At 44.0% G+C, this 21,276-nt stretch overlaps 1 long non-coding RNA gene across 1 annotated transcript; it reads left to right on the top strand.

Annotated features, from left to right (window-relative positions):
• The first annotated feature begins 7,039 nt into the window (after window positions 1-7,039).
• On the top strand, window positions 7,040-16,368 carry LOC135330204 (uncharacterized). Its single transcript, XR_010392049.1, has 3 exons — window positions 7,040-8,496; window positions 12,071-12,193; window positions 12,564-16,368. It is a non-coding gene; the product is annotated as an uncharacterized LOC135330204 (long non-coding RNA).
• Window positions 16,369-21,276: the final 4,908 nt, after the last annotated feature.

The raw sequence follows: 21,276 nt of genomic DNA, 5'->3' as shown, positions 1-21,276 counted from the left end.
TGAAACTTGATCCAAAAAAGGGGTGAAAAGAGGTCCAGGGATATTAAGAGACATTCATATGGCACCTGGAATATACCACACTGGGGGAAAAGGGGCCTATGGAAAATCCTGATTTTAGATCCTTGTGTGTGTATTGGAAAAGAATGGAAGCTAATTTATCAATACAGAAGCAGAACCATAATGACAGTCCTCTCATTGCTTCAGAAGGGAGGAAGGTGCTACACAGCAGTGGTCACTAACTAGAACTTCCAGGAAATCCTACCTTAATTTAGGGTGCTGGGAGGAAGTTAACATGGAAAGCCTCCAGGTAGATCTAGGTGAACAGCTTTGGGTGCATCCTTGGAAGATACAGGGACAACCAAAATGAATTACAAGTCCTGTTTTGTCACATCTGCTAGTTTGGTGATCTTGAAAAAAGCTCTGGGAGAAGAAGGAGAGGGTCAGGTATCAGACGCCTTTGCAGCGGGATAGGCTGACACAGAAAGATGCGTAGCATGGTAGTCTTGGCTCATCTACAAGCACTTTCAGCCTGTGCACAGCTGAGAGTGGCAGAACTGTGTGATTCCACACAAAGATAGCTGATAGTTAAGGCCTGAGCCATGCAGGCAAGGTAGGTAGTGGAGAATGGAGATTTAAAGACCTAATTGGAATCAGAAGTGCAACCAACCCTGTATCTATAATAATGGGAAGATTTTATGTCAGTCATAGATCCACTGACAACACTGGAGCTAAAGCATTTTATTTCATCAGAGAATCTGGAGCAGGAGTTGGATACCATGGAGAAAAAAAGAGAAAAAGTAAAGCCTTTTATTGAGATGTACAGCACTGGATTCAGCTTCTAAAAGTCTCAGGATGTTAACACTTCAAATTGAAAACATAAAATAAAGCTATTTTAGGTCAATTTTAGTGATTCCTAATATGCGTTAATTATCATTTTCCTTTTGCTAGGCCTAGACTTGTGTTGCCAAGGGAACTTGCCTGTATCAGTGGAAAGTTATGAAAAATAGTGCCAGTGAATCCCAATTTACTTCTAAAGTATTCAAAATAGAGGGATGGTGTGGTGGCCATAAAAGTTTTTATTGGAATTCACTTGGAATGACCTGTATAACTTGCAGTGCCTCCATCCAAAACTTGTGTTATTCTGACAGCTTTATTGAATACCTGTCTTCTCTCTACTTTTCCCTCTCCCTCTCTCTATATTTATCTCTATATATCTTTGTGTACATATGGATTTACCCTTGGTTAACACTGCCTTTCAGAAAATGACATAGTTCTCTTGTCTCCTGAGCTGAGGACTCCACCATCCCAAATTTTATTCCCTCTTGAAGCTCTGGGGATGGTATATGTAAAAGGTGGAATAACTCTTTGTTCTTTAGGCTTTTATTCTCACCTTAGGACTTTTGTCAGATATTAGCTCAGATGTGTCTCCTTTATTGAATTCATAAATTACATTCGGCCTTTATTTGTCTGTTCATCGGATCACCTTCTATTTTGTTATTCCTTTGGGAGGAATCCAGCATGAATTTGAATTTATGAACTATCAGTGTCTCCCATGCTGACTGAATATTATAGATGTTCATGCATTTAACTATTTTCTGCAGTTTGTTCTTGAGCTAGCGATCAAAACTTGCTACTTTTTTCCAAGCAGAATATCCAGGGTTCTTTCTTTTGCAGCTAGGCTGAGATCCATGCTACCAAAGTCACCTTGCTATTTGTACAGGGCTGCATCAAACCTGATGGATGGATAAGAGTAAATAACATGTCATTTTGTAGAACTTTACATCAGAACCATTTCAAAGCACCTTACAATGGAAGGATCGTTATCTCCACACAGCAGTGGGGAAAACAAGGCAGAAAGCTATTCAGGAGATCAGAAAAAGCGCCCATGTCTTCCAACATCTCCCTTCAGTGCTTTATCAACTGACCTTCACTACTAACATTAAACTGAGTCTCTGCTGTTCTTCCACCTTTCTCCCTTCAGTCTAAGGAGGTACTGGGAAGAGGGCATTGACCTCATCTCTTCTGCGTCACAAATATGCATCGCAGACCTGGTATTATAAAATGATAGTGTTTTTTAAATTCCTAATATCAGTTTATGTTAGAGCTCTGTAAAAATAATTGATTAAGTTTCAATTTATACTCCAAATAATAACTGACATGGTAGTAAATGTGTTCATTGATATCTAATTTGATGCGGCTAATTTCCTTAATGCCAATTAAATGCCACGGTATTTCTTATCGCCTTAATGTACTATCTGAATCTTGTTACACATTTGTTCGGTGCTTGTGTAACTATGACTTAATTACATGGCAACTGAATTTATATCCTGGTATGAAAGGATTGCTCCTCAGCCAGCTTCCTCAGATAAACAATGGATAATTGCCATGTTCCTGTTTTAATTAATGTAAATTATAGGATTATTTGAATGATCTCGGGTCCAGTCTTGATAAGGTGCAGATCACTTGTCAGGTCATGCTGAGCTCCCACTGGAGTCAGTGCTGTCCAGCAGTATCGGATTTCATCCAAAGATTAGGACTTTGTATATAAAAATGTGATCTCTCAGTATGAGGCGATGACGCATATATATGCATTTAAAATTTTGCCTGTTGTGGCAAGTAGTATCTATTCCCAGGCCTCAAAGCAGAACATGCAACAAGTTCCTGCGCTGTGTGACCTACTTGTACCAAATGGGGGTCAATATCTATTAACTTCTCTCTGTTGTATCAGTCAATACTTTGTTCTTAAAGCAGTTGTTTTCCTCTCTGGCCCCTCCTTCCGCACAGTTCGTGAGCACAGGGGAAAAGGAACTCTTCTCACCTCCTTCCCCCAAAGCCTTTTCCCATTAATATGGTCAAGTGAGCTCTGACTCCCAAACTGTGCCTGAGACATAAAAGACAAGTATAGCGTGGAGACAAACACCTCCTGGCACTGTAGCTCTCCCAGCCCTCTCTTCTATTAGAGGGACAGCTACAACTTTCACGTTTATTATTTTCTCCTCATTCCTCAGGGAGGGGAGTGCAGGAGGCTGCTTTGCTGGAGTATAGCTAGAGGATTTGCACAGAGCGTTAGCTGTCTGTCCCCTCCTGCTAGAGAAAAGCCTTCAAGAGTTAACAGACATAATTAAAAACTCCATTTGTTTGCCACACACCATCCCCTGTGCTCTGGAGAATGAGGCAGCGCTTGCTGACACACATCCAGTTCTTTGTCCAGGTATCTTCTGACGTTAAGTTGATGAGACAGCATGAGTTTTATGCTCTGCACTGTACAGGGCTGTGCAAGCATCTGTATAATCATACTCATGTGCCCCTAGATCTCCTCTGATAATCTCTGTTCCCCGGGGCAATTCACCCAAGTTTGACAAGGGCTAGAAGTCTCAAGGACAGTCAGCTCTTTCAGACTTCATCAAAAGTCTGAAAATCAGAGAGAGGAGAATATGCTTCCTTCAAGGGACAGGCATCAGTGAAAGTCGGCACCTATTAGGCACCAGGGAACCCAATGGGAGCAAGAGCAGAGGTGGTGTGACCGTTGCAGTGACACAGAACGCTTTAAGCAGAGCTCACATCTTATCAGACATCAGAGAATCTAGCAATAAGACACATTTCCATGGGAAACTGTGCTACGTTTGTTCTGCTGCTCAGGGAAAGTGGGATTTTGTTGGCTTTGGGCCAAGCCGGGTTTTGTTTGTTTTTTCAGCAAAAGCATTTATGTCTTTAGTGTGCGAACTGAGATGTTTGTGTCAGAATTCAGCCTATAGGTGTGTCGTGCTGCCCGCGAGCAAGAACAAGGACGGAAAGCATCATTGTGCAGTGTGTGTCCAGGAAAGCTAGTGAATGAATGTAGCCTGAATTGGAGGTGCTGAGAAAAAACATCTGAGTGATCCTTCAAAATACTTAAATAATGTTTCGTGACTCAAGTGACATGCTCTGGTTAGGCCCTCTGGAGGAGAGTTTGACATTTTCTGTGCCACCTGCAAGATTAAAAGAAAATGCTGTTGGCTTCTGCATTGTCTCTGGAAAGGCACAGGGACTGACAGAAATGTAATTAAATTACTTGCAGCATTCATCTGTTGTCATAGCAGCCCTTGCAATGAATATAACAATAATTCCATCTACAGCTTAGCTCAAAGTAGCTTCCCCTAGAACAGCCAGCAGGCAATTTTTCTATCCCATATCTGGCAGAGAGAGAATTGAAGAGTCCCTATTTCAGTTTCATGAACACTGGTCTGCAAGGGAGTAAAACCACAACACTACGGCTTGCTGCTCTCCTCCAGCACTGAACAAAACTGGTCTTTGTCTGTGGGTGTTCTTGTGTGATTCAGGAGGTCAGATGAGATAATTATCCTTTCTTCTAGCCTTAAAAATCCAAGAATTCAAGAATCTCTGCATCAGCTTATATGCAAGTAATAAAAGTACAGTGCAGTATTTCTCCCATCTTGATTAAGTCTACCAAGAAGATCTGGCTGGGGTGTAGACATATGCCCTTCGTTTTTGATGAGCTTGAGCTGTGTTTGAGTTTGAGTATGTGAAGCACAGTAAGGACACAACAGTGCTGGCATTGACTGAAGACTCAGGGTAGAATTTGTCTTTTTTTTTTTTTTAGCTTGCCAAGTATATTTCAAACAGAGATTTTATTGATGGTCCCATTTGTAGTGACTGCAAACACCTCGTGACTGTCCTTGGGTAAATGTTGAATGAACTCACTGGCTCAGTCCGACATCCTGTAGATAAGTGTTTATACAAAGCTACCTATCATTGTGCTTGGCAGAGACGGGCTAGCTGGCTTTCTCTGCAGAAAGGCCAGAGGATCCAGTGATCCTGAAAACTTGTATAATGTTTAATATTCCCTAAAGATGTAGCATCCATGAAGTTCAAAAAAGGTAATAGGCACTGCTAATTTCCATAACCTACCCTTCATTAGATGTGGAGGACTTTGTATTTGATTTATCAGTGTTAGAAATTTCAATGGAATTCACTTCATTGCTGATATTCAATTTTTTTTACTGCCATTTATTTACTATTTTCCTCTAGAATTGACTGTTATTTACCAACCTTCTCAATTAAGCAGTCGCACAATTGAGATATGCACGAGGAACATTTGAAGAAAACAATCAAAAAAAAGTCAAGAATGGCAGAATACAATAAAAGAGATGTACAGCATCTGCAATAGTTCTGTGGCTCCATCTGATATACTTGGGAAATTTCTCCTTCTTTTGCTTCTATCTATTCTTTCCCTTTTAGGTAGCTTTCGTTTAATTCCCAGTAATGACTTGTTTTTATCTTGCAGATTCAGGAATGCACAAGTTGGAGACTGTTTAAATACCATGTGAAAAAAAAGCTAACCTATGCATGGCCAAGATAAGCTGATTTGTAAGCTGAGACTTTCCTGAGCTTAATATATGAAATATTCTTCCTTCTGTCATGCTCTGCTCAGAGGAGTTGAAGCACTCTCTCTCTGGAGCAACTGCATGTAATAACCTCCCCAGGCTAAACAGTGCAGAAATGCGTTGCTGCAAATTGCTGGTGTGTTCTTGTTTTACTTTTCTTTGTGTATATACCTAATAATACATCCACATATGCAATACCTGTCCTATGATGCTCTCAAATGCTTTACACAGGTGCATAAATAGTATTTATTTGTGTTTTACAGATGAGGTAAGAGAATGGCAGTAATAGAAGAGCACAGCTGAGGCTCAAGCAGGGGCAGCAAGAATCTGAACACTTAACTCTACCTTTGCCATGCTGTATCCTTCCAAACAGTACTTTCTTGCAATTTGATAAGTATCAAATAAATATCAAAGACAGTTCTTGCATCAGATCATTTATCTGGATCTGTACCCCCACATCATGTCTTTGGGTTGAGCAGAGGTAGGCATAGGACAACTGTATTCCTTGAGCTGGAGAGAGCAAAGGAGGAATTTTGTTCCCTACCTCTGCTGCTCCCCCACCTACCACTATATAGATTCACAAAAGATGAGGCTGTAAAGACTTTTTGGTTCCTCTTAGCTGAGGAACGTCACAAGCTGCTAAAACCACTGAGTTAGGTATTTTGTCCACTGGCTTGTTTGGGGCTAAATTGTGTCTTCCAGAAAGACATTGAGTCAACAAAAAGTTTAGCGCTGTTTCGTTGCAAAGACTGCAAGATTGGAAACAACAAAAAATTATTGCATGTCTTAACCATTATGGCTTGGTTAACCTACACCTAGCTATTTTTCATATGATTTGCATGAAAAAGCTCCACTCTCTCCTTTGGAGGATAGGTCTCCTTTGGAGGATAGATGTAATTCAGTTAGGTAAGGATATGCCCAAGAGGCATCAGCAGCAGGTTTGTTCTACAGCTCACGGGGGCTGCGCTCAGCCACGCTGGGCTCCCTGGCCGCCGGGCTTGTACCTGCCGGGGGCTGAGGGCTGCAGTCTCTGACGCCTTCGAGGAGGGTTTTCTGCATCAGGACTTGTGGGGAAAGGAAAGAGCCAACCTGTCACACCTCTTTCCCGGTTCCAGTACTCCTTGGCTGTTAATTTTATAATCTGTTACGGAGTGTGGGAAATGGAGAGTGGGTCTCAGGAAAACAAGGGGAGCCACAGGTGAAAATCGAGACCTGAAAAAGCATTGAAATACACCAGTATTTCTGGTCTGACCCCAAGGTCAGGTCAGTTGTGAGGGAGTAAATTAAAGAAAGGAGAAAGTTGAAGGATCCAGTGGTAAATATGCTGGAGGTCACAGGACGTAACAAGTTAATAAGCTCATCCGGATAATTTAATTCAACACAAAGAATGCCTCTCTGTGCACTGTATAGTAGGTAAGAATTTGACGTGACAAGATGGGAAGGCTTTGTTATCCTCTTGTCTTGCTCGGATTTGCTTCAATTATGCCAAAGAATGTTATTTCATTCTTGCCCTAATAACACTGTAGAGGAAATTAAATTAGTCATATATAACAAAAGTGAACTGATTTTGACATCTCTTCTAGGCAAAACTCCCGCTGTGTTAGCTCCTAAGCACATTCTCTCTCATTTAAGGTCTCATGCATATGTATGATTATCACTCATAGTAAATATAAGCACTTTGTGAGAACGCAAATTAACTGCAGAATGTAATGGAGGTTGCCAAGGGTATTTTTTTTATTGTTGACTGTAACATGAAGTCTATAATATGTGTACAGTAACAAATGGATCATGAGACAGGGAGAAATAATCCCATAAAAGGATGCTGTGACATCAGAAACCACAACAGCAAAACTGATGTCACCTGAACCTGGTTTTATTGTGCTTTCATTACATTTCATTTTAAAAGGAGCTTTGGTTTAGCTTGAAATTTTTCTTTATACTTTTATAATGTGTGGATTAGTGAAAGGAAAAATTAAAGTCTGTAGAGCTATGAAAGAATTACTTTTATTTTTCTGTTTTTTAAGGCTTACAGACCTTAGCCTTCAGTTGTAGTTAGATTAATAATCATGGGTTTGTCTCTGATGCTATGGCTCTTTCATAATATTTGGTTGCTTTTTCATTACAATAACAGGATTTTGGAGAGTTTCTTGTGGTAAATTTAGTCTCTAGAAAGAAACCTCAAAACCTTGAAGCTAATGTTGAATCCTGCAAGGCATAGATTGTTGTATTATTGTATCCATGATCTGAATAATAGTATTAATACTTTTAATAGCATTAATGCTTTGACTCCAGTAGCAGCTAAAGACTGTGCTGTGGACACATTAGGGCATCTATTGTATAAAAAAGAAAAGTTTATAATGGGAAAACAATACAACAGGAAAGGAGACTACTTCTAGCAGGCTAAACCACATTGAAGGTGAAGTGTATGCTTTGAAGTGCTTTGTTGGCCAAGGCCAGTTTGTTCAAGCACGTATCCAACCCACACTGAGTTGTAAAAAATATTTTCACTTCAGTGAAACTGAGGCTTTTTATCACTTTGATATTCATGGAAAGCAAAGTCTAAGCTGATGCTCTCAAGCAGCTGCGGTGGAAGAGATGGGTTTGATATTGCTCATGTTCTCCTCCTGACAACGAAAGCCATGCAAATCCTATCAGAAGCCGTCTGCAACTCACAGCTCAGAAACAAAATGACAGTTCATTTTTCAGTGATCAGCCTGTGAGTAATCCATATAGTAGGATGTTTCTAGGCTTGTTGGGAGGGTTTGGTTGTTTTCCTCTGTAGGAGTTTCTGAAAAGTATGTAGAGAAAGCTCATATGCAGTGTTCTCAGATTTTTTTTTTCTTATTTTCTAGCCTTTCTGTGAGAAAGACAGGTGTTTTCACTCACAACAGAAGTCCTTGGCCATGCTTTACTCACCCAAGTGCTTTAGCAGGTGATACCAAACAGCTGTCAAGAGAGGTCCATAGGATGAAGGCAAGAACAAGCCTGTGAATGGAGGAGCAATGTTTGAAGGACGAATCAGGAGCAAACAGCATCTAGGCAGCCACACACGATCTGTGTGCTGAAAGGCAGGCACCCGAAAGCCTGACATGTGGCTGTGAAGCATGGTCAGGTAAGGTTTGCTGTTCTTCAACTTAGCAACTTGTAAGGACAGCTGCAAGTTCACAGAGATTTTTAATCGTGGCACTGTGACTTGCCGAAGTTTACTGTGTCCAGGTCAGGGTACCCTGACTCAATAACTTCTGTGAACTTATGAGGCAACCCTGTAATTTTAGAGTAGTGACCTTCTTCCTCCAACACCACAGCCCACTGACAGCAGAACTTGCCTTACATTTTGTTGTCTTAAGGTTATTAATGAAAGAGGCATTTAAAATCTTCAGGGAGAGATTTTTCTGGCTCTTGTGTAGGCTGCCTCAGAGGAGAGGAATTTTCTAACAGAACCTGCCTCAGAATATTTGGTCTCTGCCTCGGTGGTCTTTGGAATCACTTCCTACCGTTGGTAGTGCTTAGAAACATTCTTACAAGGTTTTCAGAAGGCGGTATTTGGGCTTTCTATGCACTATTATCAGTTTCAATGTTTAAATAAAGATGTGTGCAGGCATGATACAGCGGGACCTGGTTAGGTCACTTTACTGACCTCTGTGACTGATAAATGATCTTGGAGGGGACACTTCAGCCCTCAGTAAAATGGCAGGAGATCATTCCTATTGCCGGGTTCCCACCTCTGAGCTGATAGAGCTGTGTCCCGGGCTAACTGCGTTCAGACTGAAGTGTGTCTCTTTACTGGGACTCTTCCTCAACAGCTGGCCTGAGACACACTGGTCTTTATGCTGGTGACTATTTGTATACGTGGTCTCTAATGGGAAATGAGTTAGCTCTTATGAGGAGGAATCACCAGCTGGTGAAATGAACTTGCATCCAGAAATTACAGGGTTTGGATGCCTTATAAATGCCTATAGCAATGCTGACACCGGGATTAGACTATTGAGAGCTGTGCCGTTGTACAGTCACTGTTAGCTGACACCTCCCTCCACATGCACTAGCTTTTAATTCAATATTCTTATTAGGTATGCCTCTGACATTTATATACCACACGTGCTTTCTCACCCTTTTTATCTTTTATGCCATATAATTTTTTGTCCTCTTTTCCTCTGCTTTTTGCCCTGTGGCATTTGTTAGTGTAAAGATGCCTTTTTGTGCAGATAGCCCCCCATTACACTCTCCCTTCACACACATATTAATTTGTGTTGTTTTTAACAACTGCATTGATTTCCTTTTTATTTTGCCACATCTGTTTTAGAATGTGGGATTAATATTAATCAAAACAAGTTACCATGAGAAACTGCTGTTTGCTCACATACTAGAACTAAACTTTTCCCAGCCCATTCTGAATATAGCTCTTAGCCTTTGTTGCTTTGCTAAGACAGCCTCTTATCTGCTCTTTCATCCGTGGCAAAGGAGGACGACTGATCCTTATTCAGATTCCTCCTCTGTACCAGCAGTACCTCCAGGCTCTGAGCCTGTGCACACAAAGTACTGGTGGATGCACATGGCTTTTGCACCCCTGGAAGCTGAGGTCCTAGGCAGCAAGCCGTGGTTTGGAGATGGACATTCCTGCAATATTTCCCATAATTTATCTCTTGAGCCTCGCAGTCTTTCCGTGGAGCAGGGATGGAGTTTTAGCAGGGTCGTTAGCTTTTCTTGGTTCTTTTATAGTGTCAGAAACAGAAAGGCCAACAGAAGAGTAAGGGGACAGGCAGAAAAGGCCATTAATTACCCTGTTGTAGCAGAAGCGAGCGGGAACAGCTGCGCCTGCCTTTTCCTGAGGTTTGCAGCATTCAGGCTGCACCGCTGTCCTCGGGAATAGAGGCAGGGCGTCTTTAGCCGTGACGGATCTCCCAGTGCACAGGGACATACTGCTATTGTCAGGTATGTCATCATTATAAAGCAACAGATCAAAGAAAAGATGGGAGCACATATATTGCAGGCATGGGAGGAGGGGGGAAGGAGGAGGGGAGCTGCATTTCATTGAAAATGGCAGTGTCCTCTGCATCCGTGACTCAGTAGACGGGAAAAGTGGAGACAGATGGCCCTGGGTTAACTCTAACCTTGCTTCGCTGCGGCTGGGCACGACAGGTTTCTCCCCAAAGCACGTCGCGTGGGTCAGTTCTCTCGGCGCTGGGGGGTCACGTGCGGAGTGAGGCACTGAGACGGCCTCACGCAGCACAGGGTGATCACCCAGCCCCTGCAAAGCCTGCAAGTGGGTCAGGCTGGTGTGCTCGGAGCATCACGCATCCGAGGGCTAAATCATTCTGACGCATTCCTCCCAATAATAATTCCAAATACCGAGCGTCATACAAGACATTTAAAAAAATAAATGAAATATAGAAATTAATAGAGAATGAAATTTCTGCTTATTTTACCTAAAGTCATTTTTGTTTCTAATGCAAAATGAGCCTGGCATACAGACAGCAGGAAACATAGTATTTTAATGGCATTTACAACATCTCAGAGGACCATTCAAAGCAACAAAAAAATGGTGATGTTCTTAAAGACAGCAGATGGTTTCTTCAAGGTGAATAATTTTATTGTTTATTGCCTGCTCTGTATACTGCAAGGAATGACATTTAAGAAACTGCTCAAAGACAGTTTTTTCCAAAGCATAAAGAAAACATTTAGGAGCCACACTTTCTATACCAGTGCCTGTGTCATCACCAGAGCTTGGAAGCTGGCTCAGAGGCACATAAAAGATTCAGATGGAGACTATCAGAGAGTAAACTTTCAGAAAACATAAAATAGGGGTAAGGTTTCTGTTTGTGGGGATGCATTCCGCCTTCACTGTCCTTGCAATGACCTCCAAAGTGTTCAAAATCTGGAGCAAGGAGGAGGGGAAAAAAATAAAACCTCATTCTAAAATCTGTAGTTAAGCAGCAGCAGAACTTCTCCAGTTTCAGCAGCTCTGTCCGTCGCTTTGATATTACTCACCACACTGCAGCCTGGGTGATATTTTAAACTTGATTGCTTGCAGCTTAGCAGAAGCAGCGTGTTAAAAGGCTAAAAGCATTTTAAATACCAAACATAAGGTCTCTTGCAACAAGGTAGCGGTTTCACTGTATTTCATGTCTCAGTGGGTTTCACGACAACATCTTTGTTAATGGAGGGTGCTGTGATGAATTGACTCGCGTGTGCAGCAGTGACCTCTGTCGAAACCTGCGGGCTGGCTTGCTCAGGCTGGGTGTTTCTTCCCAGTAGCTGGGATACTGTGGGGCTTAGTGAAGTGTGGCTGGGTAATTCCTTCACCTGGATCTAGCTGGAAATGGTCCCTGAGACTCGGCTAATGACAACAAAAGTCAAGGGTTTGGAGGAAGTCTGAGTATTGGAGTGCTTTTACGTAGCATATAAAAATACAGCCTGTGAGGCAAAAATGTGTTGTTAAAAAAGCAGGTGATCTTATGAAGCTTTTGTTATATACCTTTCTTATTTCTTTTAGGAGAATGAAATGCCATTCAAAAGGTTTCTTTTTTGAAGATATTTCAAAATTTCCAGATCTAGCCAAAAACCAACTTCTAGTACAATAACACCTGAAAAACCTCCTTGAACCTCCAGTAAGCCTGTGTTGAAAATTTCCTGTTTACTGAAGATTTCAATGCATTTATATTTGGCCAAACCTTTTGCTTCATTTTCAGGGTTTTCTTCTTCATTTTTCCCCTTCATATCCTCCCTTCAATTCCCTTCTCAACAGATACTTGTCACTTCTCCAGGAAAGTGTTAAACTACAAGCAGAAATTCAAGTGTGACCTTTTCCACAGGTAAAAAAAAATTATTGCTCAGTAATGCAAACTGTTTTGAAATTGTGTTTCCCTTACGCCAGGTCCAAAGCTACCTGCTGCCAATGGCTTTCACTGTTTTGTTCTGATTTTGCAGTGGGATTTAAAACCTGTAAAGCAGGCATGTGCTTGGGGGGAAAAAGGGTTTCTGAAGGTAGAAGCAAATATCTGTTTACAGTGTGGGTTTTTTTCCGAGTTGCTCCTGGAAGCATGGTGAAAAGGTCACAGCAGAATTACAGAGGAAAGGTGTTCGTAGGTCATAGGTACAAGCTGCTTTCAAAGCACCATTTCCAGACAGAAGGATAAAGCATTATCAAAGATACATTTTTTTTTTCTCACTTCTACCTGAAAGGCCATGTGAAATTCGGTTCCTCCGGCTGACAGCTAATCAGCCTTGTGAAGAACGGAGGGAGACACAACCTCTGCGACCAGGCAGGGCCGTCGCTCGTCGCTGTCGGTGACAGCCGTCCTCCGCCGGGCTCCAGACTCCTTGCCCGCGCGGTCGGAGCGCCGCAGCTCGGACCCGGACCCGGAGTAAGTGAGGGTCCCTAAAGCTCAACCTCGTTCCTAGGCTGAAAGGAGAAAGGAACCTCCTCTCTTGACTGGTTATTTTTTACCACCTTAGGACTCTTTTTATTTCTTTTTAATGAAACCCCTCAGGAAGCCCGTTCTGCAGCCGTAGCTAATATTACATCCATCCAGCAGCACTGCGGCTCCACAAAGTATTCCCTTGCGAGGGTCGTGTTTCCCTGTTTTCTGAACAGCAGGACAGGTCCTGAGCTTTCCTTCCCACTCGCAGGACTTGCACCCAACCGCTGCAGCCACGAGCACGGGCAGGCTCTTCCCTGGGAGCGGAAATTTGCTCTGCTCGTGAATTTGCTCAAGGGTCGGGTTAGCAGAGGCACAGCCACAGCAGGGCTCCTGGGGTCTCTTCCTCCCTCGGACACTCGTGTGGGCCGTGGGGAGCTCTTCCTGAGCTGTCTCCTGCCAGTCTCCTTGCTCTTTTCCTGTCCACAGAGAAGCTCCTCAGCTCTTCCAAATTGCAGGGCAGCCGGAGCACCCACACTTCACCAGGGGCTCTTCACAGACCCATGGAGCTGAGCTTGAGTCACACCTTACCATGTGATCTGTTAAATGAAGGAGCACCAACAGGAATGAAGAGAAAAGGCAGAATTTTAGGTTATTGCTTTCAATCGCTTATGCAGAAGACCAGGAACGGGGGAGCTAGCAACTGGAAATGAATATAGGAGAAGCCAGCCCTGCCTGGCTTAGTAGTGAAAATTAGTTTGGGAAAGAGTGTGCTAAATCCAATAAGCATATATAAGAAATTGAAAATAGGAATATTTCACTGTAAGAGTTATGTGCAAATTAAACGATGGCAAAGAGGGCAGCTCTTATTCAAAGCCAAAAGGTATCATTAGGCGCGTTCTGCTTCCCGCGGCACAGCCAATACCTGTGGAGTTGTGTTACATTACTGAAGGAGTGGACTTTGCTTTTCTTTTAAATGAATACTGTCTTTCCTCTTGCACCACAGGAGAATATCTGACCAAACCTCATAAGACATGTTATATTATTTCGTTGGGGCTGGATTTTTTTTCCAATTTGCAAATTTTGTGGCTTAGATGTATTTAGCAGTGAGAAATAAAATAGCTGGAAACCCCAGGACTACTGAGATCAAATTAAGGATAGGAAGATTTTAGTTTGAGTGTCTGATTGGTGTGATTTATTAGGCTGGAGAAGAGGTAGCCATGGCAAATAGGGGATTGTATTTCTTGATATATATATAAACTGCATCACTCTTGTATATGAAAGGAGGGCACTATTGTCAGTTTAGTGCATCGGGTGTTGCAATGGATTCCTTTCCTCTTAAGATCCGATGCCCACGGGCCAGATTCTTAATCCACAGCTCTGTTATTCACAAGTGGTCCCACCGAAACCCACGGGGACCTGCCATTCGGCCTGAGACCAGCCGGCTTACAGCCCGCAAAGCAAGCGGTGCCTTTGAAGGCTGCCATGCTACCGCCATCAGCCCGAGGCGGCGGGTGGAGAGCATTAACCCTGAGATAGCGTTTCACCTTTTTGTTGAATAAATAACAATTTCAGCTTAGGCGCTCTTATGCCGGAACGCTGTCCTCGGCATAGCGGTAAGCCCCTCTGGGGGTGGGAGGTGGGCAGCTGGCAGGCTGTAGGGCCTCGCTCGGCTGCAGCTGGTCCCTGAGCACGTGTGGGCAGCGGTCTGGCTGCTTTTGTCCCGTGACTGCCCAGCGCTGAGCACGCTGGAGGCACAGCCGTGGCTGAGATCCTTCCACGTTATGATAAAACAGACTGTATATGTTATTCCTCTTCCTGCCTCACTTGATGTACAGTAAAAAGACAAATTAGTGACAAGCCTGAAAACAGAGTGGAGGCTAAGCGTGCTTCACAGTATGATCCATTGGTATTGCTCCATCAGAAATGGCCAATTAAACCATGGTTTAAGCAGCACAAGCTCTCTGTGCAGCAGTGTAATATCAGTTATCTGCCTCAGTGATTTCCAAAGCAATCAAGGACTTCTGGTGATTACCAAAGAATTTCTCTTACTTAAAAGCCAGACTTTCACTAATCCATCAGTGACTCTTGTGGCACCTTGATTGAAATGACTGCATCAGGCCTGTGCCTTCTCCCATTTGTCTTGCAGCTGAACGGCAAGGAGGAATGAATCCTGGGCTTCTGCAGCCGGCAGTGCAATGCAGAACGGTAGTAAGGGCTCGGGTTTGTTTATTTACATCCCAACACCTTTGGTTATGGTGGACGCCTCGCACGGAGCTGGGGAGCTCGTTAGCTGGTCTCCTGGCAGGTCAAAGTGATGTCTCTGTGAATCGTTTCCTACAGATCCAAACTGATGTGCCTGCTGGTGAATGTGTGAAAAATGGCACATGAATTCAAAGGATCATAAAGTGGTTATAGCCAGCATGAAAAGTGTTTCTGCCAAATTGCACTGTAACTCCTTGTTAGATTTACAAATACTGAATTGCTTTTACATTTCTCTGTTATCATTACGGCGAGAATCCACAGAGGAATAAACGCTGAGTTATTGCAAGCTAAGCTCCCCCATACCTTGGCCATCAGATGCTCTACTGCTGGTGCCCCAGCCGTGGTGGGCACCGTCACGTCCCTCGCGCGGATCTTGTCCCCAGCCCCGGACGGAGCTGGCGTGCCAGCCACCGCCGTGGTGCTGCTGCAGCCCTCCTGGGCGGTGGAGGCAGCTCGGAGGGCAACGGCACATGGGAGAAACCCTGCAGAGAAAGGAGGGAGGCCCAGGTGTAGAAAGGATGGTGCTTTCCTTACAAATGCTCTTCCCGAGGCCGCACCTCAGCAGGGCGGGAAGGCAGGGTCACGTCAGCGGTGTCGTTTCTGTCTCCCCCAGCGAGTTCCTCCTGGAGAAATCGCAGAGGGGTGCTGCCGGCTGCCAGGCCATCGCAGCGTGACCGAGCTGAGGGGATGGCAGCCCAGCGAGACCCCGTGCGCAGGATACTGCATGCTGCGCTCACCATGGGCCCAGGCTGGCTCCTTGGCAGTAGCGATGCTCTTTTCCCACCTTCCTCCCAGATTTTGGATCGCTCGTCAGAGGGGAGAGATGGCAGCAGCTTTACTTGGTGGGTTATCCGTGAGATTTGGACCTTGATACCCTAGGTAGGCAAGCTGAGATGGATATCTGTTCACCTGAGCACTTTTCATTTGGAAAAGCACCTGTTGCCTTTACCTGCTTTAAACTGTTGAAGTCATTTTCCTAATTGGCTTGCAGCTGTTGTAATGTAAGAGTTTTAACACTGAATAAAGATCACATATGATTAGATAAGCAGTTTGAAAGCTGAGAGGGCTGAATCACTACATTTGTTAATTGTGCTGTCTCGTTTATCTTTGTGCTTTATTTATTACACTACGGTTCCTGAAACCTTAATAAAATTGTTTCACAAAGAAAAAAATCATCAAAAAAAGTGCACATCACTTTTTTAATGAGTTCAGCCTAGGTTGTGGAGCTTGCTTTGTGCACCAAAAACTGTGGATTTGTGACCCTCTATATGAAGCAGACCCCTGTTTTCCACCTTGAAACTCTGACAGATCCTCTCAGAGAAGATCGCAGGTATAACTGGATAAATCAAACTGATAATTTAAACTTTTATGTCTGACTAATTTCTTTTTTTTTTTTTTTTTACATGTTTCTAGTCTAAAAACACTTATGTAGCAGGAGCATGGTAGTCTGCCTTTAAATGTATAAGGGGCTAAGTCTTAATGCCCTTCCTCTGTTTGCAGAGAAGGGGAAGGGTTATGTTTTGTTTTCTTCCCCTTGCTGGGAAGAGATGACACTGAACTGTAAAGAAGGACTTGGGTTTTAGCCTTGTGTATACATTTTTTAAAGAAGTGGCAAATTAAAAGTAATGGCTCGGGCACTGCCTGTTTGCACTTTCTGCTGGCCATAATAAATCTTTACACTGAACTGTCGTAAGCATTAAATCACTACAGAAAAGCTTGTCCTTGTTCTTTGTTTCAGAGACAATAGGATTTTAATAAACAATATCTTTGATTAGGTTCAGCAGAAAAGCCAAGGATAACAATGTATAACAATATCTGTCACAGATTCAGCAAGAATCCTTGTAATTCACCTTCACTGTAAAAGCTCTTACAAACACACGTGAAAACTGATAATAGGTTTTGGTTGTCGGTGGGGAGGGTTTTTTGTGTGTCCAGATTTGTACTGGTGAGAACTTACCTGCACACCAACAACCCCTTCTTTATTTCCCTTATCACATCACAGAAAATACAGACATACTAATATCCCACCCAAAATTTGTGATCTGTAAAATGGAATATTACAAAAAGATAACGGAAGCCCGGGAAGGGTGGCCGGAGGCCTGTGGTCCCTCCTTGCCGGAGCGCGGCACAGCTGGCCGCTCCGTCCGTGCTCGCTCGCGTGGCGCACACCCCGCAGACCAGCCTATGCCGACTGCGAGTAATGGCCATAAAAAAAAAGAGGGGAAAAAAAAAAGAGCTGGCTGATAGCTCACGGACAGCACAGAAGACCTTGTCCTGCTTTAAAATATGATCCCATAAAATTCTCTTGAATGTTGCCTATAGGAATGTTCCTTAGGGGAATTGCAGCATGCAAGGAAAATCTCAATTATTTGCACATAGTAAGGACTAGTGACTCTGAAGGACACGCAGTCTCTTGGAGGAAGTGATGTGACATGCTTTTGTTGCTTTTTCTTTCCTTTAAGTTACCTTCATACGGCTCTATACGTTAGCCTGTGATTTAAGCCATACGTTATGTGAGTTGCCACACTGAGGCCTGTTGCTGTCAGCTCTAGTCCAGCTTCTCGGGGTTGCGTGCAGATGTTAAATGCAGGCATATAGCATGTACAGCAGTGCCATCCTTTCTGTAAAAAAGAAATCTTGTCTTAAATATGATGGCTAGAGTGTGGGCAGAGAATATGATGATAGCGCAGCTAATAAATGCTTATTATGATAAATGCAGTCATGTGCCTCAGAAGAAGAAGAAACAACTCACAAAAAATAGCTACGGAAAATGAGACATGACGGGCTGAACTGGCTCGATAAGCAGTAATGATATATAGCTACCAAAACAGATTTTCAAAATGCACTTTGACTTATTTTTTAAGCTTCTTAATGTTCTTGTGAGATCTGTAAGAGGTTCCAAGACAGACTTACACTGCTTTAAACACATTATTATTTATGTTCCAGCCACGGAGAAAAGGGCTGGAGTATGTGACCAACACTTAATATGAAAGAAATGCTCGAAATGAAAGCTGGCAGAGAAAACTGAGAGCTTTTGTTTCAGAATAATGACTGGCCCAACGGGATAATTAATTTCCCATAGAGCAGCTTGTTATTTTTTGAAGATATTATACTTATGCAGATTTAACTGTAGAAATACTATATTGTTGTAATTTCTCCAGTGTAATGCAGCTCTAATTACTCACTGCTCAGAGCATGAAAAGGAAATGAAAGATGAACAGCAAGTTAATTTTTATTTTTAAAATGAAGAAGAAAGATAAGTTTTAAAAGAGGGAAAAGAGGGCATTGTAACAGACTGGGAGCACTGATACATTTCGTGCAAAGAGGAGCTGCAATAAATCCAGTGTTCCTGGGGGGATGTTGCCAAAGGTGAGCTAGCACATGAGAAGAGCACTCAAGATTATTTACACCAGATACAGCAGGATGAAAGAAGCTGTGCTACCAAATGCAAGGGCTAACGCGTTGTACTTCTTTTACCTGTTTTTTGGCATTACCTTAGTTTGGCTATATTCTTTAGTTTCCACAGCGCTTCTCCAAAACTAAGGATGCCGTGACCCCTACGGGGCTGCTTGGCCTAAGGTGCTCCCAAGACAGCACCTCTCCGTCATTCCAGACAAAAAAGCCGATTTCGTAGTTCGCTATTTCTGTTTCTCTCACATCGCTTCTGTGCATTTGGGGCTTATGTTGTACTCTTTAATTAACCCAGTCATTTTTCCCAGGTTATGAAAACCATTTTTTTGCCTTATTTTTCCTTGCCTTTCAAAGGCCTTTTGCTATAAGGGGCTGAACACTGTCAACATCAGCAAAGTTCCTGATGGATCCTGTAGGATGGAGCAATAGTGCTCAGTGCAAACAGATGCTTGAGAGCTTTTCATCAATTTGGTGAAGAGCTTGGACTGCCTCCTGCCATTGCATCTGCTATGGGAAGCGTGAGCCTCCGTGCGTCAGCGGGGACCAGCGCAGGGGACTCTGTATAGTCCATGCTGTCATGCTGGAGCAAGTTTCCTGTATAGGTTGCCCCAACGGGCCTGTTTTCTGCAAGGCATGTTGGTTGTGCCCCTGCAGTAAACCCCTGGAGTGGAAGAGGCAAATCCAGCAAGTCTCACCCTCGAAAACTCCCATGCCTATCGCTGGAAAAGGCGTGCAATGATTACAGTCCAGATCGGCTTGGAAGCATCTCTCACACCAGTCGGTGCTGGCTGCTGCTGCGACGGCAATTAAGGAGGGTTATTAGAGCACTGGCCATCCAGGCGCAGTGGGACACTGGCAGTTCCCTGCTTTGATGGTAAGTCACAGTGTCTGAGTGTCAGGAGCTTGCAAATGAGTTGCACTTTGTGCTGGGATTGCCAGACATGCCACGTCGCCTTCACATAATGATCGTCAAATGCTTGTTCATGGAAATCATTTCTTTCCTCTCTCAGCCGTACAGCCCTTAAAAATGCTGCTGCTGCCAGTGGAGCTTTTCCTAGGAGCTTGCACACTTTTTCCCTCTGGGTTTTCTGGTCTCCTGCACTTAGAGCCTCGGTGCCAGCGCTGATGACATCAGGTTGGACGAAAGCGTGCCAGGCCAGCAAACGCTTCCAGCGCCTTACCTCATCTCTGAGCATTCGTGGCTACCCTCTCCCCTCCCCAAGAAAGAGAGATTAAAATACTGCCTGCTTCTTTGCAGCGTATCTTGGAGCGTCTCACCAAGCACAGCCACCAGCCCGGCGTTGTTTCCATCACCTGCCTGACCTTTGGGTTCGAACTTCTCTGACTCCGGGCAGCGGAAAAGGCTGCTCCGTCGAGAGCGGTCGTTGGCTTTATCTGCAGGGAGCTGAAGGAGATTGCATTAGACATTTTAGCCATGATATCAAGATTTAAGACTTTGATTCAAAATTTTATTGTTTTCCATAAATAAGCCTCAGCTGCCACATGACAGGAAAATACCCTTTATTGGAAAACCTAAGGCCAGTATCACACAAGCCTCTTTCCCCTCCTCCTAGCAGAGAGCTCGTCTCTAGGAAAAATAATTCATTTTAATTAAGTTGAGGAATATATTTAAATTGAGCGTGAAAATTGAAATTTATTATTCCTGATGTACAGGACGTCAAAGTTATGGTTCACACTGGAATTTAACTCTTTGTTCATCCACATTAATGTAGAGCGAAGCAGTAAAGGAGGGACTAAGCAAATACACAGATTTGACATTTAAAGCCACTACCAAATCCATGTGGCAGCTAATCACTGTGCAGGGCATTTCGGCTGTGTCTGATATGTGCAGCAAGCTGCAATGGACACTACAGCCTTCTCCAGCAGCCACTGAACGATGGACCCCCCCACACACACCCCCCAGCAGTCACCCCCAGGCTCCAGTCCTGCACACCCAGCGGCTACAGACGGTCTGCAGCCAGCAGCGGTATCGTCTCGAGCAGGACCACGGGGTTGACGGCATTTCTGTAAGTCTCCTCTCCCACCTCTTGAGTTTAGAAATGTTAGAGCCGTGTGACGAGCATTGCGGTGGGAATTTTTGCCTGCCGGCTCCTCCGAATTGGCTGGCAGCTGTTTTGCCCCAAACGCAGCTCCCGCTGGGAGCCCGGTGCAGGTTGGACCGTCGAACCGATGACTGACTTCTGGAGCTCATTGCCACGGGGAGCCGGAGGTCAAACGCATGGATGGATTTTAAAAGGCACTAGCTAAATTAATGGGAGGCTAGGATAATCAGCTGTTATTAAGCAGTGGCCCCAGAAACTAAGGTAGAAGGACCTTTAATCTTATTTTTTCCAGCCATTCTTATATTCCTGAGGACAACCTTTAGCAGACTGCTCTTTCAGCTGTGTGCACACACTGGCTGGCAAATGCCCGAGTTATTGGCCAGAAAGCTTTCCTTGCTCAAAACAGCCCTGACCCTGCCGGCACCGCACTCCTGCGAAAGGCAGGCTCCCGGGGCGGGGGGGCCTGCGGCACCAAGATGGTTTATCGAGGTGCTGCCAAGAGGTCAAGGATGCCCCCCCCCCCATATCAAGGCAGCTAATTAAATGCACAAACCCAATAAAAATAAATATGCCACTTTAATACGCTGCTCCAGCTGTTCCCAAAGATAATAGGATGCGAGGCGGTTGCTGTAGCTACGGAGATGATGGCGAAGAAAAGCAGACTGACACCTGGTCCCACCGCACCCGTGCCGCAACACCCCTCGGCTGCTCGGCAGCTCTGCCTTTACCTGCGGAGAGACCTCCGGCAGCGGGGCTCGCTGCAGCAGCGCGCACACACACATGCACGCACGCACGCAC

The sequence above is a fragment of the Dromaius novaehollandiae genome, chromosome 17, assembly GCF_036370855.1.
Source record: "Dromaius novaehollandiae isolate bDroNov1 chromosome 17, bDroNov1.hap1, whole genome shotgun sequence".
Classification (NCBI taxonomy): Eukaryota; Metazoa; Chordata; class Aves; order Casuariiformes; family Dromaiidae; genus Dromaius; species Dromaius novaehollandiae.
This window is presented reverse-complemented; position numbering and strand designations above follow the sequence as displayed.